Here is a 24,431-nt window from a genome sequence, read left to right as displayed (position 1 = left end):
TCTGGGTGGTAATGGTTATTGTACATATTTCTCCTGCTGAGGCTATTTTGTGCACATTAGATGGTGCAGTGGTTTGGGAGGTGGAGCTTAATTCTCTTTCACTTGAGTATGGCCTGAACTCAGTGACTTAACTTCCAACAAATAGAATACGGTGGAAGTAAAAGCAAGTTGCAGCGAGACTAGGTCATAGAAGGCACTGAGGCCTCCTTTTTGTTCTCTCTCTCTTGGATCACTTGCTCTAGAAGAGGCCAGCTAACATGTCACAAAGACCCTCAAGGGAGGCCCGGTGGGGAGACCCAATGGGGAAGAACTGAGACTCTCTGCCAATAGCCAGGGAGGAACTGTCAGCAGCCCTGGGAGTGAGCTACCATAGAAGTGGAAGCTCCAGCCCCAGAGAAGCCTTTACATGATGGCAGCGCCAGCCAACGTCTTCACGGCAACCTCAGCAGACACCATGAACCAGAACCACCCAGCTAAGCTGCTCCTAAATTCCCAATACACAGAAACTGTGAGATAACAGATGTTTGTCATTTTAAGCTAAGGTTTTTTTGGGAGGAGTAATTTGTTACATAACAACAGATAACTGAGGCAGGTGATATAGAACTTGAGGGCCTTGCCCCAGGACCTGTGTGAGCCCTTGACAGTTCACGGTTCTCATCCACAGGATGTACTGGATCTGCCCGTAGCTACTCCTGCAGATGTTTCTGCTGAAGATAGTTGACTTTTCTTCAGATGAGACTCAGTCTAGCTCTTAAATATTTGCAGGTGACTAGGAATTTGCCTCATTGTCTGGCAGCCCAGAAGGCGCTCACTTTAGGCAAAAGCTCTAATTAGAGCACTTGTTGGGGAGGCCAAGGAGGAACTGACCTGGGGTGTGGTGGTGGGCACCCGTAGTCCCAGCGACTTGAGAGGCTGAGGCAGGAGAGCCGGTTGACCCCAGGAGCTCTGGGCTATAGTGTGCTGTGCCCACTGGGTGTTGGGTGTTCACACTAAGTCTGGGATCAAGATGGTGACCTTTAGAGAGCAGATGACCACCATGTTGTTTAAGGAGGGGTGAACCAGCCCACATTGGAAACAGAGCAGGTCAAAACTCCTGTGCTAATCAGTAGTGGGAACGTGCCTTTGAATGGTCACTGCACTTCAGCCTGGACAACGCAGAGCGACACTTTCTGTAAAACGTATACATGAGCAAAAAGAACAGACCTTGTGTGAAGATTTGTTGAAGCTCACCTCAGGCCCCCAGATGTTTGAAGCAGATGGCAGGCCCAGGAAATTGCTCATGTCATCCATGTATAGACCCTCCTTGTTCTATCCCTGTATGAAATTGTTACAAGAAAGCAAAGAGCCTGGAACATGTAATCTCATATTTATCAGGGAATGTCCATAACCATAAGAACCTCCTTTATTTTATTTTATTTTATTTTATTTTATTTATTTATTTATTTTATTTTATTTTATTTTATTTTATTATTTTATTTTATTAATTTTATTTATTTTATTTTATTATTTTTATTTTTATTTTTTTTAAGAACCTCCTTTTAAAACAATGTTTCTGTGCTTCTGCCAAGTCCTGGTTGAGAATATGCCCTTGAGTCACAATCCAGGCAATATACATCTAATGCCTGCTAGGTACCAAGTCCTACGTGAGGGGCTTGGGGTACAGCAGTGAACCAAACAGACAACATCCCCGCGCTCATGAAGCTCACCAGTCTTGTGAGGGAGACAGCAAGTAAGCAAGCAAATAAGTAAGGTGATCTGGGAGAGGTAAGTGTGATGCAGAGAAGTAAGAGAGGGTGGTCCTGGGCTCACAGGGAATCCTGGGGGAGAAGAGGCAGGAGTGGCTGCTCGGAGGTGACACCTGAGCAGAGAGGTGCGTGCTGAGAAGTTCCACACTGACACTCCCACCAGAAGGACAGGTCTGTGGCAGGAAGGGGTGAGGCTTATGTGCGGAACAGCAAAATGACACTTGGGGATTTCTGTGTAAGGATTCACGTAACAAATCCCCCTTGAGGTGCAGAGTTTCAGGAGAACTTTGTCCCTGCTGAGCAGCTGGTGTTCTTTTTGGTGAGAAAATAACTGATGATGTTCCCCCTTCAGCCTCGTCTTCCAGAAAGCTCCGAGGCAAATCCTGTACCTGCTAGTGGTGGGTCATCAGCTCATCCCGGGGGTCTAGAAGTAGCTGCTCACTCTGCTTCTTTCTTTCTTTCTTTGTATTTTTTTTTACTCTGCTTCTTTATAGAAAGAGATCCTCATGTGTCCTGGGCTTCCTCGGGGCATGCTGCTAGTGCCACCCAGGTGCCACCTCAAGTCGAGTTTTCTTCAAGTTGAAGAATTAAGCTATTAATAATTGTCATTCGACAGGTTTTCATCAGTAACAAATGGCAGATGTCATTGCCCTGTTGATTCATTGCACAAACATTTATTAATTGCGTACCCTTTCCAGAAACTGGGTGGGGATCTGTGTGGAAAGACGAAGGGCACGGCCCCGGCCCTCAGTGTGTTCCCTCACACTCTAGGATGCAGTGCAAACACAACAAGCCAATAGCTACAGATGTCTGAGGCAAGCTGGCCCGGAAGGGAGCCCCCCAGGGTGGCAGCTAGTCCCAGGGGAGACTTTGCTGGAGGAGGTGTCTGTGCATGGGGGCCCTGCCCCCCATGGTAGGAGGAGCCACATCAGCCCCTTCACTGGCACCCCACCCCCCCCCGAGGGTAGAGGCTCCTATCCCACTGGCAGGACCTGTGGGCCCCTTCTGGGATCAACCCTGGCCTTGGGGCCCTGGGCTCTGAGCTACGTGGCAAGAGCTTTCCCGACAGGAAGGAAAAATAGATTGAAAACGTCTCAGCTCCACAAGTCCTATTTTTAATTGATTTGCACACAGGCTCTTCAATCACGATATTAATATTTAATTGTCCTGTCAGGTCAGATCCTTCCCGGTCAGACAGTTAAAAATGGCCTGGGACGGAGGAGGGGAATGAGGCGGCGGGTGGCCTGCAGTGGGAAGGTGGGACGTGGCTCGGGGCCGAGGGGGATCAAGATCTGGGGCCGCGGAGGAGCAGCCCTGGCCCTCCCGTCCTGACGGGGAGCAGCTGGCTCCCTTTCTCCCTGCCACTGTCCCTTCCCTGCCTACATCCTTGGGTACGGTATTGCCTGAGAGGCCACTTAGGGAGCCATGTGGGAGTTCAGGCGCCACAGAGGCCTGTGGAGAAAACGGGGCTTCCTTCGACTGGGGGAAGCCGAAGGGCTGGTCTCTTCGGCAGGATCCAGACGACCAAGTGCTCAAGCCTCTCAGTTTCCTAAATTTGAGGGGGACTGGCTGGGGGTTTGGGCCCCACCCCAGCCCAAGTGAAACTTGATTTATAGGCATGTTTCTTTGAGAAACCGTGTCCGTCTTGGCTGCCTGGCATCACAGCGACGTGAAGGACTGACATTTTAGGTGAACGCACGCTCGAGGCCCTCAGCGTCCACGTGGAGCCCATTCGGCTCCACACAGCTCGTTCCCTCAACGTCTCCATGCGACTCCCACCAAGAGGCTATTAACGGGCAGGAGATGAGAGGGACGCGGGAATTGGTTTTCAGTTGAGTCCCAGCTTTATTTATACATTCTTTTTTTTTTTTTTAAAGATTTTATTTATTTATTCATGAGAGACACAGAGGAGAGAGCGAGAGGTAGAGACACAGGCAGAGGGAGAAGCAGGCTCCATGCAGGGAGCCCGACGTGGGACTCGATCCCGGGTCCCCAGGATCAAGCCCTGGGCCGAAGGCAGGCGCCAAACTGCTGAGCCACCCAGGGATCCCCCTACATCCTTTTTAAAAACAGGAGCTGGGAGGTAAGGCCTCTCCCCCAGAGCCATGGGGGAGTGTGAGCACCGCACTCTGGAGACCCCCACCCCACCCCCAGGCCCTTCTGACCACCGCCTCTTCCTTCCTAAACAAATGTCTAAAAGTCCAGACAGTCGCAGAAAATCGAGATGCACCTTCCACAAGCTATGAAGAAAACTCAAGTCATCTCAGGAAAAGCTTCAATACTGCCTTCTCTCTGCGTCATCTTGCTTTGAGGCAATGGTTCTCATGGCGTCCGTCAGAAGGGGGCCTTTAGGAATGTGTGGGTGTGCCTGGTTGTCTTCATGGTGTGTCAGGATGCTCTCAGCATTCGGTGGGGGAAAGGGCAGCGATGTTAGCCTGATATTCTCTCGACGGTGTCCCCAGCCTGTGCCCCGCATGACGGCTGGGTGCCGTTGGGTGTGCTTGAGTGGAGAACACGTTACGGATGATCCGAGCCCAAAACTGAACTCTGTTTTATTCATGAAGTCTTTGTTGCACATTTTCAGATACACAAAGCTTTCCAGGAATCCAACTGTTGTGGAAATCAGGGAAGACTGGCTTTGGAAGTGACGGGGCCTTGACCAAGAGCTGTTCACCTTTTAGAAAGATCAGATCCAGAGGCGCCTGGGTGGTTCAGTGGTTGAGCGTCTGCCTTTGGCTCAGGTCGTGATCCTGGGGTCCTGGGATCGAGTCCCGCATCGGGGTCCCTGCTTCTCCCTCTGGCTGTGTCTCTGCCTCTCTCTCATGAATAAATAATTAAAATCTTTAAAAAAAATTAGAAAGATCAGATCCCTGGTGGCAATGACACTTGTGGTACATGAGCTCCCAGAATCACACAGCTGTCCTGTTCTGCATCCACAGCTGTCAGGCTCCTAGGGGCCTCTGCTCCCACCCAGGAGCATCTGATACTTCCTGCCGGCTCCTAAAGCAGTCACACCACACCTTTAGGTATGGAAACACATGCTGTTATCATAAGTCCTTTATATTTCCATTAGGGCATCATGCTGATGTTGAGAATTGTGCATAGGTGGGTAATATTAATTTAATTTCAGGAATATAAGGGGCACATTATAGAATATTTGCTTTTGGCAGGAGGCATTGCATCTGATCTAGGACCTCAACCAGGGCTGAGATTACTGGTTAATGTTTTAAAACAGCAATAACTCCTTTTTTTGTTTTGTTTTGTTTTGTTTTGTTTTTTAGATTTTATTTATTTATTCATGAGAGACACAGAGAGAGAGGCAGAGACATGGGTAGAGGGAGAAGCAGGCTTCCGGCAGGGAGCCCAATGCGGGACTTGATCCCCGGACCCGGGGTCACACCCTGAGCTGAAGGCAGACACTCAACCGCTGAGCCACCCAGGCACCCCAAAACAGCAACACCTCTTGAGAGAAGAGTCAAGCAGGTGGATCGTCAGGGATTGGATCACCTGAGTCATGTTTTACTCCGGGGCTCAAATGTTTCTAAGAACACAACTGTCTGCAAGCATCAGGCAGTTGGTGGGAAAGAGCGAAGTGTCAGAAAAGCAAGAGTGCAGGGGACACGTTGGACACTAGGTCTCAGGCTCTCCGGGGCACTGTGGGGTCTGTGGCAGAGGGGGCTCTAGCTCCTGCTGACTGTTGCCCTGCAGGACTGCAGGCATGGTGTTGCTAGATTTTTCCCTCCCGGTGGAAGCTGGAAAGCTGACAGGTTGGCAATCGCAGTAGCTGGGGTAAAGCTAGCCTGCTCTAACTAAGGGAGCCGGCAGTGCAATGGCTTAAGGACCCGGGACATAGGTTTCTTTTGCAGGTCATGGTCAAGGCAGGGCCACAGCCGCATCTGGGTGTCAACCAGGAGAAGAGGGAAGAGGGTGTGGAAGAGAGTGTGAGCAGTGTGTGAAGATCCAGGCTGGGAGGTGGCTCATCTCAGCCCCACTTGTGCGCGTCCTCTGATTGGTGGGGAAATGTCATCGTAGGTGGACAGCCATTGCCCTGCCCTCTGGGACACTGCTGGTCCCCCCCCAGTGCCCAGCTAAAACATTAAAATACATCAGGTGGACCGAGGTAGTTGGGGATTTGAGTTCCACACATGGAGGAACAATTCACAGTAGAGGAGGAGGGAGAAAGGCAGGTGGGACGGGTGTTTGAGCTGGTGGAAGGGTGGAAGGCTCTCAGCTTGGAGGGCAAGAACAGACCTTGAATGCAGGCAAGGGAGTTTTAATTCAGGTTACCTGTCCCACCTCCAGGAAACCTTTCCTGACAGATCCCTCCGGGGCCAATCTCAGCGCTCCTGTGGAAGGCTCCCGAAGCAGTGCTCCTGTGGAAGGCTCACCGCATTCACTGTCTTCCTTGCCCATTTTTGTCTTTCTCTCTAGACTCCATTTGTATTTTGCTCACTGTTCTCTCCTTGGCGGTCTTGCAGAGCCATTGGAATGTAGTAGGTGCTCAGCAAATATTTGATGAATGACTGAAAAAAAAATCCTCTGAGCAGTAGACAACGGATGCGCATTAGGGTCTGCACAAGGCACGATCAAGGTGCTTTGGTGGGAAGATTCATCTGGTTACCCTGCTAAGAAGGCCAGAGGAGCAGGGCAAAGACAGACTGGCTGGCAAATGAAGTGCCCCGTGAGCAAGGGCAGAGATGTCTTGTGGGAAGGGATGGGCTGGGGAAGGTGGATGATGGGGGTCTGGGTGAGGAGTGGAGAGTAAGGAACTGACGCTGAGCGTTTTCCTACCAGGCCGGTACACACTCACAGGAAGCCACAGGACCAGTGACCCCCACCCCCCAAAGCCTGAGTGCCAGAGCCAGCAGGGAGCAGGGAGCCTCCAGGGTTAACGTAGCAACGCCAGGAGAGGCGGAGAGGCGTGCTGTGCGAGGAAGCATTTATGGTGGGCTTTGAGGCACGGTGAACAGGAATGCTCTGAAAAGGCAGCTCAGCTTCATCCATTGGCCAGGAATATAGCAAAAGTCCAATAAATATTTTTATAAAATAGCATTTTTATAAAATGAAAGAATAGCTTAAAAATGGGTGGATGGATGGGTGGATGGAGAGGTGGCTTTGGTTTGTATTAGACTCTTTGGAAAAATGATTAAGAGGACAGTCGGGGGTTCTTCCCAAGTTCAAAAGGTTTAGGTTGCTAGGTCAGGCCTTGGCCTCTCGAGGCAGTCAAGGAAGCCGTGACCTCTGAGGAACAGGGTTCTTCTGCTGGACTGGAGGGGGTGTTCAGGGAAAAGTCCGGTCACCTCGGCCCGGAGCCAGCAGGCTAGGGGGGTCTAGCCCCTGTGGCCCAGCAGCGACCCAACTGCTGACCTTGTCAGTCACAGCGGTCGGCCGGGAGGCCTCCGCAGCCCGGTTGGCAGCGGCCCCGCATCCGCTGGAACATCCTCAGGGTGGTGAAAGAGGGACACAGGTCTTCCATTGTGTGCCGCCAAGGGAGGCCGCAGGGGTGGGGGTAGGGGGGCCCTGAGAGAGAGCAGATACGAGTGAGGGGAGCCAGCCTCCGCAGCCAGACAAAGGCTTGGCTGTGTTAGAGGCTCCCTCAGGGAGTCAGATTATCAGGCTTGAGTTAAGGAAAGAGCTTTCCCTGCAACCAGAGCCGGGGCCCAGGAGCTGGGGTGCCAACTCAAGATGCTGCGGGAAGCAAACCTGAAAGGCCCAGGGTAGCTGGCGGTTGGGGTCACGCATGGTGTCACCAAGTAGGCCTTGGGAGCTAACGGTGAAGAGGGCCCGGGCTTGGTTCTACCCCTGGACAAGGAGGCTCCCAGCGTGGCTGGAGGTGAAGAGGAGGCAGGGGATCGTCGTGTTGAAGGAGAACTTGGGAGACCAGAAGTCAGAAGTCCTGGGCTGTTGGGCGCCTGGGTGGCTCAGTTGGTTAAGTGCCTGCCTTTGGCTCAAGTCATATTGCAGAGCAGGATCGAGTCCAGCATCAGGATCCCTGCTCCGTGGGAGTCTCCTTTTCCCTCTGCCCCTCACTTTGCTCATGCAATCTCTCTCTCTCTCTCTCTCTCTCTCTCTGTGTCTTGCAAATAAATAAATAAATAAAATCTTAAAAAAAGAAGAAGAAGAAGTCTTGGGTTTTAAATTCAGGCTTCCCCAACTAGCAGTTGACTGTGAGGATGTTTTTCTTCTGGGTGTCCTGCTCTGGCCTGGGACTGCTGAAGATGGGATGGGGGGGGTGTGGACATGCTCAAGAGAGGAACAGAGGGCCGCAGCGCAGGGCCAGTGCATCAGGCCTGGTGATTTCCCTGCATCTCATCACGGTGCTCAATGAATATAAAACAGCAAAGGCGCCAGGCTCAGAGACCCCACTTTGGAATATTCCCTACCAAGGTCAAACAGGCCCCTGATAACCTGAGGGAGCAATGATTTCCCTTCCTGCAGCTCCCATATCAATTAGAAATAATAAAAGGTTTGGGCCCAAGCGTTATAAATTGGGATCGATTTAAAGTACTTCACCTCCAAATATCTCATTCTTCCCAAGATGATGATTCAAATAATTGACATTCCGAAGGAGACTGAAAAATGTGCTTCGGGACAAAGATTAGATATCTTGGCTGCACAATAGATTCGGTCTTTTTGAAACAACTGAGAACCATGAAGAGAAAGTATCCAAACCGACCTCATGAGTTAACCAAGCAGGAAACCAGGCATCGCCATCATCCAAGTTGAATGGGCAAGACTCCAAATGCAAATAAACGTCTCAGATGTACCAGAAAGTCATCTTTGGAAGGGACCTTTAAAGATGAACGTAGCCCAACGTACTCATTTTACAGATGAAGAAACTAAGGCCCAGAGAAGTAGTTAGAGCCGGACATGAAAGATGCTGTATCCCGAGCTTACGTTCTCCTCCGCTGAGTGAGTGACGCTGTGACCGCCACGTGTCCGCACGTGGCACCTGGCTCGCTGCCTGGGAAAACGGCGAGGCTGGAGTGGGGTGACGCGTGGACTGATTTTACCCAGTATTTGAGGGAGCATTCCCCTCCTTCTCCTGGGTCCATCAGTCATGGTACTGTCCGTCATGGGAGGACACATGACCTGGCCAGCCGAGTCACAGGGGTTGGTCTGGGGTGTGCAAGGGACCCAAACGGAACCCATCAGTCTTTTCCTGGAATTTTTATGGGTGGTTCCAGAGCCGCTGGGGTCATAGAAGCATGTCTCCCTCACTGCAAATGGGAAGCTGTTTGCAATAGGAGAGAGTCAGGCTGCTCTATCCAGAAGGGAGAAAATGCAAGATTAGATAGCTTGTGACAGACAGACAGATGGGTAGATACATACATACCTACACACAGAGAAAGAAAGAACCAGCCCCTGCACTTGCTAGTTCTTTTGCTTCAGCTAGTTTGAATTAAATTTCTGGTCACTTGTGGACAAAAAAGTTGTGATTGATAAATACAGTGGGAAAACGCAGAGCTCTGGCTTTGTTAGTGATCTCAAGCGGGTAAGTTGGTCGTAGGAGGGAAAGGAATGAGAAAACCCAGCTGGTCTTCTGCTTTTCTATCACACTTAAGTTCATTTTCAGATAAATATTAGGCCACTTCCAAGAAGTCACTGTTCACTGGAAGTCCACATTTTCATTCATCTTTACACATGTCATCCTCTCTGCCCCTGTAATCTCCTGCCCCGTTCTTTTATTTATTTATTTTGATTTAAAAAAATTTTTTTAATGTAAGCCCTATGCCCATCATGGGGCTCAAACTCATGACCTTGAGATCTAGAGTCACATGCTCCACCAACTGAGCCAGCCAGGCATCCCCCATCTGCTCTTTTCTTTTTATGTTCCCTGGCTGATTGACTCCTATTCATCCTTCAAAGCCCTGCCTTACCTCTCCCTCATTTATTGATTCATTCCTTTTTTTTTTTTATTCATGAGAGAGATAGAGAGGCAGAGGGAGAAGCAGGCTCCATGCAGGGAGCCTGACGTGGGACTCGATCCCGAGTCTCCAGGATCACACCCTGGGCTGAAAGCAGCGCTAAACCGCTGGGCCACCAGGGCTGCCCTCATTCATTCCTTTAGCAAGAATTTATTAAACTGAGGTTGGCTCTAGCAGCTGGGGGGATGGCAAGGAACAGGACGTGCATTCATTGAACAGATACTTCTTGAATGTGCCAATCATAGCATGCAGGTAATCCAGTGGTGAGCACGAAAGACAAGGTCTGTGTCCTTGTGGAACTTATTGGGAGAGAAAAGATGGCACTAATTTATGATTGGAATATGTACTTCTGTAGTTTATCTCTGTCCTCTTCAATAGCTCTCTTTTTTAAAAATTGTAAATATTTTATTTAAATTCAATTTCCCAACATATAGTATATACCCAGTGCTCATCCCACCAAGTACCCTCCTCAGTGCCTGTCACCCGGTCACCCCATCCTCCCACTCTCCTCCCCTTCTGTAACCCTTTGTTTCCCAGAGTTAGGAGTCTCTCATGGTTTGTCTTCCTCTCTAATTTTTCCCCACTCAGTTTCCCTCCTTTCCTTTATAGTCCCTTTCACTATTTCTTATATTCCCTGTATGAGTGAAACATATGATGATTGTTTTTCTCTGATTGACTTACTTCACTCAGCATCATACCCTCCAGTTCTAACCATGTTGAAGCAAATGTAGGTATTCATCCTTTCTCCTGGCTGAGTAATACTCCATTGTAGACAGAGACCACATCTTCTGTATCCATCCACCTGTTGAAGTACAGCATGGCTCCTTCCACAGTTTGGCTATTTGGACGTTGCTGCTATGACCATCGGGGTACAGGTGTCCCGGCGTTTCACTACATCCGTATCTTTGGGGCAAATACCCAGTAGTGAAATTGCTGGGTCGTAGGGCAGCTCTACTTTTAACTTCTTGAAGAACCTCCACACTGCTTTCCAGAGTGGCTGCACCAGCTTGCATTCCCACCAACAGTGCAAGAGGGTTCCCCTTTCTCCACATCCTCTCCAACATTGTTGTCACCTTGTTAATTTTAGCCATTCTCACCGGAGTAAAGTGGTATCTCATTGTGGTTTTGATTTGTATTTCCCTGATGGCAAGTGATGTGGAGCATTTTTTCAGTAGCTCTTTCTTACCTGCATTTCCTACTAGACTCAGAGGAGCTTGGGGAATAGATACCATTCATTGGTATCTATTTCCTCTCTCCACCTGTTGGGGGGGCCCAAGGACACCCCATGCCCCATCTGAGCCCCGCAGTGCTTTCTTTTTTTAAAGATTGTGTTTATATATTCATGAGAACACACAGAGAGAGGCAGAGACATAGGCAGAGGGAGAAGAAGGCTCCCCTTAGGAGCCTGATGCAGGACTCGATCCCAGGACCTGGGATCATGACCTGAGCCAGAGGCAGCCGCTCAGTCAGTCAGTCACCCAGGTGCCTCTCCAGCAGTGCTTCCTGGTTCGTGAAGGGTGTTGCCCAGTTAGGAGAGGAGTGGCTGCTGTGGGAGGAGGGACAGGGCCTCCCCAAGGCCTGGTGGACTCCTCTCCAACAGTGGGTGGGAAGGGAAATTTAATGAGGTTTCAAAGAAGACAATAAAGAAAGTTCAAAGGCATGGCCCCTAGACTTCAACAGTTTACGAGAAAATAAGCCCAGGCCCTGGAAGCAGCTGTTTAATCTCTGAAGAGAAGCCGAGTTCAGTCCTCAGTGGAAGCTGTTTGGTGGAGTCCACTGGCAAGGCTGTGACTGTCGCCGCCCTCTAATGAGGCTCTGTGGCTTCTCACCAGCTTCGGGGGAGGAGGTCAGGGGACCGGACAGGCGGGCCCAGGGCAGGGCAAATGCAGGAGGCCCTAAGAGGTGAGTTCCTGGGAGCTGAGAGGGGCTGGAGACCTACAGTACCCATAGAATGAGTGCTTAAGGGACTGTGACGTTCATCTGGACCAAACCCCACATTTTGGTGAGGAGACTAAGGTCCAGAGACATGAGGCAACCTGACCAATGTCAACTAGCTAGGCAGTGGCAAAGCCAGGAGTCAGCTGCTAGTTCCATCTCAGCAGCAGGTGCAGCCCCTCAGGTGGGAGGTGGGAACCTTGGCTGATTCCTTACCATATGTAGACAGCCTCCAAGATTAGTATCTGGCCTGTCCCTCCCTCCCTCCCTCCCTCCCTCCCTCCCTCCCTCCCTTCCCTCCTTCCTTCCTTCCTTCCTTCCTTCCTTCCTTCCTTCCTTCCTTCCTTCCTTCCTTCCTTCCTTTTACTTTCAGATTTTATCCATTTATTTTCGAGAGAGAGTGAAAGCAGGGGGAGGAGCTGAGGGGGAGGGAGAGGGAGGAGGAAAGAATCTCAAGCAGACTCCCTGCAGTGCCTGACTCCGGGCTCCATCCCACACTCTCAAGATCATGACAGGAGTGTCCACACATATATGGTTAATAAGTTGTGCTGGTATAACTGAACAAGCATTAATTGAACTTTGACCTTTCCTGCAAACCTCACACAAAAAGGAATTTGAAATGGATCATAGTACTTAATGCAAGAACTAAAATTATAAAGCTTCTGAAAAAAAAAATGACGATGAAACTTTTACGGCTTTGGATTAAATAAAGATTTAGCTAGACCAGAAAAACCATGCCTCATAAAAGCAAAAGCTGATCAATTAGACCTCATCAAAATTTTTAAATCTTGCTCTTTAAAAGATAGTGTTAAGAAAAATGAAAAGAGGGGCACCTGGGTGGCTCGGTGTTTGAGCGTCTTGTCTTTGACTCAGGTCATGATCCCGGGGTCCTGGGATCAAGTCCCACATCTGGCTTCCGGCAGGGAGCCTGCCTTTCCCTCTGCCTATGTCTCTGCCTCTCTCTGTGTCTCTCATGAATAAATTAATAAAATCTTTAAAAAAAAAAAAGAAAAATGAAAAGATAAAGTACAGTGATAAAATATGTGTAAAGCATATATCTGATAAAAATGTATATAATATATGTACACATTTGATAAATATGTTCAACATCATTAGTCATTAGGAAAGTACGAATTAAAATCACAATGAAATACCACTATTTATCCACTAGAATGGCTACAACTAAAAAAAAACTTGACAATGCCAAATGTTGACAAGAGTGTGGAACGACTGGAACTTCCATACATAGCCCGTGGGGGCACAAACACGGCACAGCACACACTTTGCAGAACTTTATAAAGATAACCATCGACTTACCATTTCATCCATCAATCCCATCCTTAGATGTTTATTGAAGAGAAAGGAAAGCATATGTCCACAAAAAGACTTGCACTATTTTTTTTAAGATTTATTTATTTGAGAGAGAGAGAGAAAGAGAGAGAGAGTGCCAGGGGAGGGGCAGCGGGAGGGAGAGAATGAATTCTCAAAGCAGACTCCCTGCTGAGCACGGAGCCCAACAGGGGACTCGATCCCAGGACCCGGAGATCACTCAAGTTGGACACTTGACTGAGTCACCCCGGTGCCCCAGGACTTGCACACTTAATGCTCACAGAAGCTCTATTCATAACCACTGAAGAGTAGGAAGTACCCCCATGCACATCTACCGGTAAACAGTTCAACACACGGCGGTATATCCATATCGTGGAATGCGATCTGGATAAAGTACTGCAAAACGCAGCAACACGGATGCATTGCTGATTGAGAGAGGTAGCACCCTGGGGTGAGGGGCAGGCCTGTTTGACCCCCAGAGCCCACATGCCTGCCACCCTCCACCTCCCTGGCCCTAATTCCACCATCAGGTAGATGCAGTTCTTTTTTTTTTTTTTTTTTTTTTAAGATTTTATTTATTTATTCATGAAAGACTCAGAGAGAGAGAGAGGCAGAGACACAGGCAGAGGGAGAAGCAGGCTCCACGCAGAGAGCCCGACGTGGGATCGATCCAGGGTCTCCAGGATCACACCCTGGGCTGAAGGCGGCGCTAAACCGCTGAGCCACCCCAGCTTCCCCCTTTCCCATTTAAAGCCTCTTGCATGCCCGTCTCCCTCTCATTCTTCAGCGCTCAGGATTAGCATCCCCTCCTCCAGAACAGGGGCCCGGGTGCCCCCAGGATGAGCTGAGGGACCCCTGTGCACTAGGGCTCATGGTGCGGCCTGCCTGACCACACCGCGCTCCTCGGGGCTGCGGTGCACCTGGGTGTCTCTGGGCTCAGACCGATGCCAGGGCCTGGGCACACAGGTGCGGGTTCATCTCGGGAAGGAGGGAGAAGGAAGAAAAGAGGACCAGGGGTGCCCTGGGAGGCTCAGTCAGTTGCATTTCTGACTCTCGGTTTTGGGGCCCGTAGCTGGACTCTTACTCTGTTCCATTGATCTATCTGTTTATACTTGTGTGTCTATACTCATGTGTGTCCAGGACCACCTTGTCTATTTTTGTAGCTTTATATTAAGTCTTCAAATCAGGGAGTGTTAGTTTAAAACACAACTTTGTTCTTTTTCAAAATTGTTTTTCCTACTCTAGATCCCTTGCATTTCTATACACATTTTCCAAATCAGTTTGTGCATTTCTGGACACAAGCCTGTCAGGATTTTGATGGAGATTACTTGTACCCATAGAGGCATTCTTTTTGATAAATTAGAGGAATACCATTCCTAACTGCCGTTGATTTTTGAAACAAGCTTTGGCATCTCAGTAAATCGTTTTTCAACTAGGCAGAGTGTTCACAAACCTATGATTTTCACCTTCTCTTCTGATGCAGTGAAATGAAGCATCGCTCTGGTGATGGAAGCACCGGCGAGTGTCCCCAAGGCTCCGGGGACCATTGTTTTGTCCTGCGAGGAAAACCAGCTTCCTCCTTCAGGGAAACTCTGTGTCTGTGACAGGAGGGAAACCTCACAACTCACGCCCAAGAGAAGCTGTTTTAGGCATCTCCAAACAGCCACCCTTCCCTTGTTTGTCCAGAGCACAGTTCATGTGGTTTTGGAAAAGTAGTCTTACTCATAGCCCAAGAACACCACAGGCCCCAGGAAGAGAGTATTCTGGGAAGGGGTTGAGGAGAGGCCCAGAAAAAGCCAGGGCAGAGGCAAAACCTTCTGGAAGCATTGCCACCACTAGTGAGTGGGAGGTCTTCCAGTTGGACACTCCAGAGCTGGGGCCATGCTTGCCACACAGCCAGCTCCCCTGGGGAGTAAGACCCTCAGAAAGCTGCGTTTCAGCAGCAAGATTATTGCCTGTTCTTTATACTGTGAATTGTTAACAGGTTCTAAATAGACTATTCATTTTTCCTTTTAGCACAGAAAGGTCTCACAACTCCAACTACCACCACCGGCTTGAATGTTTCAAGTCAAAACATTTCCCAAACCACAGCCCTCGGGTGAGATGTAGGGCTGGCCAAGGGTTTGGAGGAAAAACAACCCCCCACCGGCCTGGAAACCATTGGGTACACAGGAGGCTGGTCTCCTTGTTCACAGAAGCTGGGAGCCTGAGCATTTTTACCAGTTAATCTGATAAAGACACTTTCTCTACCAATGCCTGCCTCCACTCCCCCCCCTACCCTGTCCCAGGAAGTAAGCCCATCCCCACGACTGCGGGTCTCGGGAGAGTGGGGTGCAGGGCACAGAGTGGGACAGCCTAGGGCACCTGCAGGACTTGAGCACTCCCTCCCTAACTGTGTTAAAGAATAAAAGAGGCTTCTGTAATGTTCCCAGCACTGTGCTTGAGTCAGGAAGCAGCAGATCCTACTAGGTCCACTGAACAACACCCAGAACAAGATGTGTGCGGTGGCAACTGCAGGGAAGCCAGCTCCAGCCAACCCTGGGACAGCCAGGGTTCCAGAAGTTTTGGCTCACGGGGCCCTGGGTGTAGCCCAGCCCCGGCGAAGGAGATCCAGGAGGTCCTAGTGGACCCCACAGCTGGCGGTGCTATCCATAGGTGTCGCCTTCTGCGAAAGGAGGGCTTCATCGAGGGCCTCGAAATCCAGGTCTCAGACGCCCAGAACGTGTTTGTGGCCAAGATCTTGTCTATGTTGCTGCTGCTCAAGCTGCACCAGAAGGAGAAGGCGTCCGTGGCGACGCACATTCACCTCGGCCTCCCCCACCGACACCCCACAGGCTCCCTTGGCTTTTTCGAGTACAGCGACCTTGTGTTGGAGCTCTGCTGCTGAAGATCTCAGGGCGAGGGGAGCACTGGCCAAGCCGACGGCCGCTACTACCCGCAGCAGATGGTCGGGGCCGCCAGGACCTGCACCGAGGCTGGGCTAGTCCCCGGGACCGCAAGCAGGGCCAGCCCTCACTCGGTGAGGACGGGGAGGCGAAGCCAGGGGATTGCCACTGGCAAGCAAAGTCGAGTCCTGCAAGGAGAGGAAGAAGGCGTTGGGCGGGACCCCTGAGGTCACAGCTCTGGAGGTGCTGAGCACAGTTTGGAAGGGGACATGTGGCCACTGGGTGAGTCACGTGCACCTTGTCAGGGGGCAAACCACCTTTTGAGATCTCTGGCCTCAAAGAGACCTGGGAAGGATGCAGCATTCCCGGCGCGTCAGGCCCACAGCCACCTCCCGGTTCACGAGATGCTCGGACAGATCCCACTGCCCGCCAGACCGCTCACGAGCTGCCCGAACAACAGGTTCCTTACGTCTGGCCATACCCATCCCTTGTCCCCACACCTGCCTCACCATCCCTCTGAGGCTTTCAGCTGTTCACAGCAGCCTGGACCCCAGCACCCAGAAGAAGCCTCTCCTAGTCCTCAGGAAAGGCAATGAGAACCCTAAACCCCGGGTAAGAGGACTCAGTGGTCCAGGAAGCCAGTGACGTGCTTGCCTGCCACCTTGGTGACATGCTGTAGCAGCTACACAGCACGACTGCCTCCAAGCCCTCGGAGCTGAGGAGCCCGCCTGCCTCCTCCTCTTCCCGGGGCAGCACGTGGGGGGATTATTTGGACAAGTGCAGCCTGGGGTGTGAGCTGCGCGACAAGAGCGTGGGGGTGAGCTTCAGTTACTTCACATGACTCATTCTCCGCCACGACAGTGACAGCCTGCAGAACACAGAGCACGGTGACATAGAGGCCTACCTCGCCGTGGGCTCCCAACCCAGCTCCTCCCTGCAGAAGATCCCCCTCTTCAAGGGGTTCCAAAACCATGGCAGCAAACACCTGCTGAAAGCTATCCAGGCCCGCTCACCTGGCTTCGCACCTGCTACTCCATCACCTTCACCACGGCCTGCTTGTGTGCACAGCCACTTCTAGGACCATGGCACACTCACCCTGTGCCCGCTCACGGCAGCCTTGACCTACCTTGAAGAGGAGTGGGACTTTCTTAGGCACTACCGGAGCCTCCTGGAGGGGTACCCCTGCTTCCAGGGGCTGGCCAGCCAGCTCCACGGCACCTGCGTGATGCTGAACAGGCTTCAGAGCTCATGCTCAGCCACCAACGGCCTCAGGGCCTCCTCACAGGCCTCCCTCCCCTCTGGACGAGTCCCCCCCTCCCCCCCCACCAGCACCTTGGGCCCATACAGGTTAGTTCCCACTGGGTTTTTTTTTTTTTTTTTTTTTTTGTGATGTGCCCCCTGGCCGCTGGGGATGGGGTGGAGCTACATCATCCTGGCAGCTGAGAGTTGCTAAGTACATCGCCCTTTTTGTACACGTTGGGGTGTGGATTGGACGGCCTCTTCCCCTTGCCTCTTCACCCCATCATGTGGATCGGATAGACTATTGCTACAGAATCCGAACTGTTCTTTGACTTTATACACATATAAAAAGTATGGAGAGTATTGCTTGGCTACTGGTTGTCATGTGCTCTCAGGGGCTGCCTGTCTCCGCCTGTCTCTTCAGCAAGAATGAACCCCTGAGGTGCAGGGCAGAGGTGGCTCTCTGGGCAGCTGGGACTGTTCCTTGGTCCAGTAAGACACGTAGCAGACGTAAATTCAGTGACAGCACACTACCACGTCCTGCCCAGAGCTCTTTCGACAAGGCAGTGTTCTGCTGAGAGCCGTGGTTGGTCCTGGGCGGACAGGCCTCTACGGATGCTGCAGGGACTCTGCTGTAGGGACAGACCTCGCGGCAGTGATCTGAGGGGACGAGGGCAACACTTCCGAGGCCTCCTTTGAAGACCCAGGGTCACCAGGCCATCTACCTGATGAGTCAAAAAGCACAAAAAGCAAGCCCAGAGCGTGGAAAGGCAGAGGAGGAGATGGAAAGGGAGGAAGGAACACAAGGACCCCCCCAAGGAGAGCCATCTGGGACCCCACAGTAGCGGCGGGGGGCAGTGTCCGGCTGGACCTGCTCACCTGTCTCACGGCGGCGTGTGTCCACCAGTGAGGGCTGGTAGGTCCAGGAGGGTCACATGTAGGGCAGACGGGAAGGCTCAGGGATACTGGGGGGAAGCTGGGGCAGGTAGCTCAGCGGTGGCCCAGGCAAGGAGTGCGACCAAACCAAGAAGGGGTAGCACTCGGCCCCAGGGCATGCAGGTGACACCCCCCCACCTCAGCCCAGCCATTGCAGGCCAGGCTCCGGGTTGGGGGGCGTGAGGCCAAGGCCACCTCTGTGGCCCCAGGCAGGCCTCCCACTGCAGTAGCAGAAGCACAAAGGCCAACCTATTATCTTGAGGCCAAAAGAGGATTTCGGGGACTTGATTTAAAGCTTCCCTCTCTCATTTTTTGGGCAAAGGCCTGGGAGGAGGGTGGGACTGGAACAGACAGAGCCGTGTGAGGGTCTCGCATCTTCCCGCGAAGGATGACAGCTCCTGCACCCCGAACCCCAGGGTTCTCCTTCACGTGGCCCTCCTGCCTCGTGCCATCGACCTTGACCTTTAAATGCAGAATTCCATCCTGCGCCCTCGTGGGCCGGGGCTGTCATCTCTCCGGGGGCCCCAGCCTGCGGTTGCCCCTGAGGAGAGGTGGGCAGGGGAGCCTCCGGCCGGCACGAACCCGGGGAACCGGGTGGGCACCCCTAGTCGCCCTCCCCGGGGAGCGGGGGTGGCCGGCGCCCGGCTCGCCTCTGTGGGGGGCACCCCAATGGCCAGGCCGTGCGGACAGCGGGAGCAGCGTTTGACCTTCCAGCCGCCAGTCGGCTGCTCCGCGTGGCCGTGCATATGCCTTGGCTGGCGTCCCAGCTGGCAGCCTCCACCCCACCCCCAGTTATAGGGGTGACGGCCCCCCAGACCCTGCCCCACTGAGGGATCCAGCTCAGGGGCTCTGCAGGGAGGACGAGCATCGTTGCCCCCCGGCCCTGGAAAGCGGGGACCCCCCCTTCATAGAGGGGCTCTCCTGGGTGCGGGGCAGGGCTCGTGCCTTCCCTGGGGTTCATCACTTTAGGGGGACAGGGGTGCATTTCTTTTTTTTAAGGGCTGAGTTTCTGGAATGCCGTTCCAGCCTGACGGCGCCTCCCCTGAGAGGGGTGTCCCAAAGGCCGAGGGGCGAGCGCTGGGGAGCGGGGTCAGCGGGGGCTGGCCGGGAAGGACGGACCTCCTGCCCCCCTCCCCGAGGGCCGAGCTGCCAAGGGAAGCAGCAGGTTTCCCATCGGGGTGTCTTCATGCAATTCTCTCTCTTTGGAATGACTGAGCAAAATCGTGCCTGGAAACCAGATGGAGCCTGGAGGCCTCTCCCTGGCCTGAGCTCCGAAGTCTTCCAGGCGTTGACTCATTCTCTCGTCCTGACAACGAGAGGGACGCCCCTTGGCGCGTCACTGGGAGCCCCTCCTCACTCTCCCACCCTCGCTGCTGTTGCTCACCGTGTCCCCGCTCGGTCTCCCCACGGGGAAGGACGGCAGCGTTGTGACTTTTTCCGAGCGCTCACAGCTCCTTGGAGCATGTGTGCACAAACCTGCACCCAGCTGGTCTTGAACTCTTCAGGGCCCGGGTTTATTTTGTTCAGTTTTGTTTGCTGGTGCCCGAATCAGTGGCATGCGGTGTAGACCATGGTTTTGCAATACCCCCTGTGCCTCATGGTTGCTGCGGCGGGGTGGGGGGGATATTTATGCCCAGGCCCACTTCCAGAGACCCCGAGCTAACTGCCCTGAGGTCTGGAGGGTGCCGGGCTGGGAAGGTCCCCAGGGGATTCCAGTGTGTAGCCCCTGTTGAGAGGCCTCCAGAAACTTGTCTCAGGATGAGCCAGTCAGGCGGCCCTGTCCAAGTCGCACTTTCTCCCTCTCTCATTTTTTTTTTTTTTTTTGAGGGAGGTTGGATTCTCAAGCCCTATTCACACCTAGCATGTATTCACTGTTAATGCCATTTGTTTGAGCCATAAAACGCTTGGGGAACCAAGTTCTGGAAGGCAGGCTGCTGGCAGGCATTTCTCCTCTGAGGTTTGGAACCGCCACGAATAACTCGCTCACTCAGTCTTCGGAACCTTCCTCCTCCAACACATGTGATTCTCTCGCTTGTCCTCCAGCTTCTTTAACACCTACCGAGCCTCTTGCCCAACATTTTCTAGACCTCAGCCCGCAGTTTCTGAGCCGTGGAGAGGTGGCCGTGGGCCGTTCCGAGGGCCGTGTGCGAGGTCCCAGGTGGGCCACGCAGCCCTGGAGGGACAGCCACACGGACACAGAATTTTATGCCAAATTGGAACATACCCAGGAGGACTGACCAGTCTCGTCCACGGCAAAACTGAGAGAATTGGGTCAAAACATGACATTTGAGCTGCTGCTCGCGGCTTCGAGGGAAGTGCATCCTCCGAACCTTAGGGCATGTGCATCCACGCAGGAGCGCGGCCCGGAGATGGGAGATGAAGAGCGGGTCTGCCGCCCCGGGGCTCCCGGGAGGGAGGTCACCCCCTGTCCCCCTGCCCCCTGCCATCCTTTAGAGCTCTCGGGTGTGGCTGTCGGCAGCCCTTGCACGCGGCCACCTGCCTGGGCTGCACTCACGTGCTCCTTCAAAACATGAGCTGCTCCACGTACACGGAAGAGTCTGCGCGGGTGCCACGAGTACCCATCTCCCCACCTTAGCTCCAGCCAGTGTTTGACGGCTGAAGCCCCGTCAGCCTTCCTCTCCTCCTGCTCTGTTGCCATCGGCGATCGTCTTTCCCAGACCCCGGGCGCTTGGGTACCGCGCACCGCAGCCCGCGGGGGTCACAGGCCTTCAGGCTTTCAGCGTCTCTCCCCCCCGCCTGGGGCTCTCGAGAAGGGTTTGCGCTTGGCCCGGTCGCCTGCACCTGGGGACCTCGTCTGACCCCAGACCTCTCCGAGGCCCGAGTCTCAGGGCTTCCACCCCCGGGCCCACCCCGTGAGGGTGGCAGGACAGGCTGGTGTGTGAGCCTTGGGGCCTCGGGTGGGGTCTCACGCGCACGGAGCGCCTCCCGACAGGGGACAGCAGGAACCGGAGGGGAGCAAGCGCGCAGCATGGGGGGCTGCCTGGTGGAGGCGGCCTCCGTTGGGGAGCCGGGGCGGCCTTGTGCCGCGAGGTGGGCTGAGGTTGGCTGCGGCCCCCCGGCAGGGAGTGGAGGGCGGGCACCGGCGGCGGCGGGAGGCCCCGGGACGACTGAGCGTGGTGGCTCACTCGGCAGCCTCACTTCCCTCCACCCCATTTGAGTGGAGGCTCGGGAAGCTGGGCGTCCTTCCCCTCGGCGGCTCGCGGTCTGCTGGCCTCCCAGCCCTCGGGCCTCCGAGCGAGGCCGTGGGCAGCCACGCGCAGGCTTCGGCCCAGGAATGGCCCGGGGCCCGGAGGCTGTCACCAGCATGGGCTTGAGGGTGGACACCCAGGGCAGTCCAGCTCCCGCCAGCCCCGCTCCTCCGTGGCCCGAGGTTAAAGGAAGCTCCCAAAGCCCCATCTGGGGTACGGGGGCCGGGGGTGCATGGGGGGTGGGATGGCGTCGGCGAGGGCGAGCTCTTCAAGCTCGGCGGGCCTTCCCGTCGCGGGCCAGCTTCTGCTGGGAGAAACGGGCTCGTTGGTTTTGGAAGAATTTACTCTGGACAGAAGCTTGGGCTCTTGCCTTGTTTGACAGCCCATAAAAGTCAGCTGCAAATCCGAACTCCCGGCTCTACTGTTTTCGGGGGCGGGGGGCGGGGGGCGGGCGGGGGGAGCCTGGGGACGGTTACAACTCCTTCCCCGGGCTGGCTGTCCCCTCCCCCGCCTGGGTCCACCCTGCCCCTGAGTCGCCTCCACAGTTAGGGAAGCGTGAGGATGTTGGCGCGGGCAGGCCGGACGGCGGAAGGCTGGCTGGGCCGGCGGGCGGGCCAACACCGGTCAGACGTGCAGCATGGAAGGTGGAACCAAGGGAGAGTGTTGGACTTCATGCTTTGAGACCCTGCGTGTGTGCGTGTGTGTGTGCGTGTGTGTGTATTTCTCTCTGGTAGGTCCGGGAAGGCCAGCGGAGCCTCCGATACGTGCCAGATACTCACTGTGTTGGGAGTTGGCCAGGAGAGAAACCGTTAGGCATCTGCCTATTTTTCATGTTGCTTCTGCATCTGACTGTGAAGAGGGGCATTCCTTAAGTCCTCACATCCCAGACCGCCCTATTTGGGAGACCCCGGTGCCTGGCACACTCTGTGTAAAGAATAAACGTCACCCGCTGAGTGACTGCCTTCGTGAAGTGGGTGGCGGTTTATTGAGCATTTACTATGGGGTTCCTCCTATCTAGCCGATGGAAGAGTGTATTGTTTTTTACTGATAGGGGAGGTACACACCAGGCTCAGGAAGGTTAAGGGACTTGTCCGAGGTCTTGCAGCTAGGACTGTGCGTGTGTACTGGGGAGGGTGGTGGGTGGAGATGTACAAGAGATTGGAAAGGCTCACGGCACCATTCTTAATTATTGCTCATTCTTGCAACTGCATCACATCTGTGCATTTGTGGAAGCTGATGGGACTGAGTGGGCTGCCCCGGGAACCTGGAGGCAGAGGAAACAAAGCGGGGGTTTTCCAAGTGCATGCCTGATGCAGCACATTATCTGTAAAAACAGAACTTAGAAGCATGGACAGGAGAGGCCCTCTGTACTGAGAACAGGGAAGAGGAGAGATGAGTCGATGGACAAGATCTTCTGGGACATTTAAATGGTCCCCGCTGAGGCCCACGGAAGAAGAAAGGCAAAAAAAGAACAAAGCTAGGTCAACTGTTAAAAATTATTTAATAGAAAGTCCAATGTCAAAATGTAACAATAAACAAAAATACACATGTATAAATATGTATATATAATTAGACCTGTACACTTTCTCAGACCCTTTTCAAAATGGAACAGAATCATCATTACATCTCGGTGGTCAAATCAACAATAATATTCAAGCGACGTGGACCCACTGGTGCCGTGGGGAACATACTGCTAAAGCAGTTGGAGGGTTCAAAGAATCCAATCATGAGAGAGCTGGGAATATTGCCAAATGTCCTCTTCTGGAGACCCAGAGAGGGAAGAGGAGCAATCCCCCCGCTCTGGACATCGTACTTGATCTTTTCTTAGCACCTGTAGCCACCACTGTCCGGGGACAGCTCTCCTGCTGGGCAGGTTTTTCAGTACTTAAATTTATGCTGTTGGAAGAGTTTGTTTGCCCTGTCTCCCAGATTAGAAGCTCCTGGGGATTTTACCTTAAGGCCTTCTTATTCTGCAGGCCAAGCGTGCCAGCACAGTGGTTTGGGGATGGATGCCAAGAAGGTGTGCTCACTTGCTCTTAAAACAGTAGTGTCCAAAGTGGGTGTGCACACACCAGGGGGTACTCAAGGTACCCTGAGGTGTTCAGAGAGAAAGTACCAGAACCTCTGTGTATAGTATTTTGTATCTTATGCTTTTAAAAGGTCTACGTTGTATACTTTTTATAATGTGTCTAATATATTAGTTCAGGAGTATATGACTATATGCCTTAAATAAATTAATAGACGTACAGAGGGGGTGCATCTCACAGAGGTTTTGCTGATAGGCATGTGCGGTGGAAATAAATGGGCAACCACTGCTCTATGGAGTTCCCGTGCGTGCCGAGCGCTGGGGAGGCTGCCCTGCTGGGCTCTGTGCCTACCCGAGGAAGCTGTGCAGGTGCTCAGAGGAGCGAGGCTTCCAGGACCCCTCAGACCCAACTGAGAGCTGGGCCTCCTGAATCTGCCACGAGATTTCATTTGAATGTAAGGCCTGATTTCCAGATAAAACACAACACACACAGAGGAAACACACAGCCATTGACAACTGGCAAGGAGGCACTGTGATCCTTTCCTGGACCGGAGCAGCCAATGGGGAGGGGGTGCCCTCAGGCAGACCTGGCCATATTCCAGGACCACCCCCCTGCCGCCACCCAGGGGACCCTGCAGGACCTTAATTTCAAGGCAGGTGCGTGTGAGGCCAAATTCTAATAGAAAGGACTAGGCCTGTGGGCTATTCGAGTGGGAACCCCAAGACACAGAATTAGAAGTTCCTCAGCCAAGTTGCCAGTGGGATATCTGGGAAAAGAGTGGGTGTTTGAGTTAAAATCTTTCCACGGGTCCAGAAGCTGGTGTTGCTGCTGAATATGCCAGGCTGCACCCAGGAGGGCAGGGGTGGGGGTCTTGCAAAAGAGTTCAGGACACAAGAAATATTCAGGGCCCTTTGGGATCCCTGGACACCTTGCTGAACTAAGGAAAGTGTCTTCAGTCCCCAAATTCCTCTAACCTCTCAGGGAAACCAGTCACTTGTTTGAGCCTTTTCTTAAGTTTCTAGAAACCATGCTGCCTCACAGCTAGTGTTTTGATTCATCGAATTCGTTTTCTTCTCTGTATAGAATTTCTCATTATTTGTGGGGTTGGGGGAGGGAAGAACCCAATGCTCTGTACTCTGAATAGGTTCTCTGGAAAACCTTAAAGGCACTGTGAGTTGTCTCCATAGAAAGACTGCTT

General features: G+C 53.0%; 1 long non-coding RNA gene across 5 annotated transcripts in view; it reads left to right on the top strand.

Annotated features, from left to right (window-relative positions):
* LOC112648243 (uncharacterized) overlaps window positions 1-21,407 on the top strand; it is a 43,271-nt gene extending 21,864 nt beyond the window's left edge. For 3 of the 5 annotated variants that reach the window (XR_007411884.1, XR_007411881.1, XR_007411882.1), the window contains one exon: window positions 14,421-21,407. This is a non-coding gene — a long non-coding RNA (uncharacterized LOC112648243). Of the gene's footprint in view, window positions 1-242; window positions 3,037-14,420 lie in introns of those variants that run through there. The other 2 variants (XR_007411883.1, XR_004817394.2) reach the window with 2 other exon arrangements.
* The last annotated feature ends 3,024 nt before the right edge of the window (window positions 21,408-24,431 follow it).

Source organism: Canis lupus, chromosome 7 (genome assembly GCF_003254725.2).
Source record: "Canis lupus dingo isolate Sandy chromosome 7, ASM325472v2, whole genome shotgun sequence".
NCBI lineage: Eukaryota > Metazoa > Chordata > Mammalia > Carnivora > Canidae > Canis > Canis lupus.
Note: the sequence above shows the minus strand (reverse complement) of the source record. Positions and strands in the feature narration are given on the sequence as shown.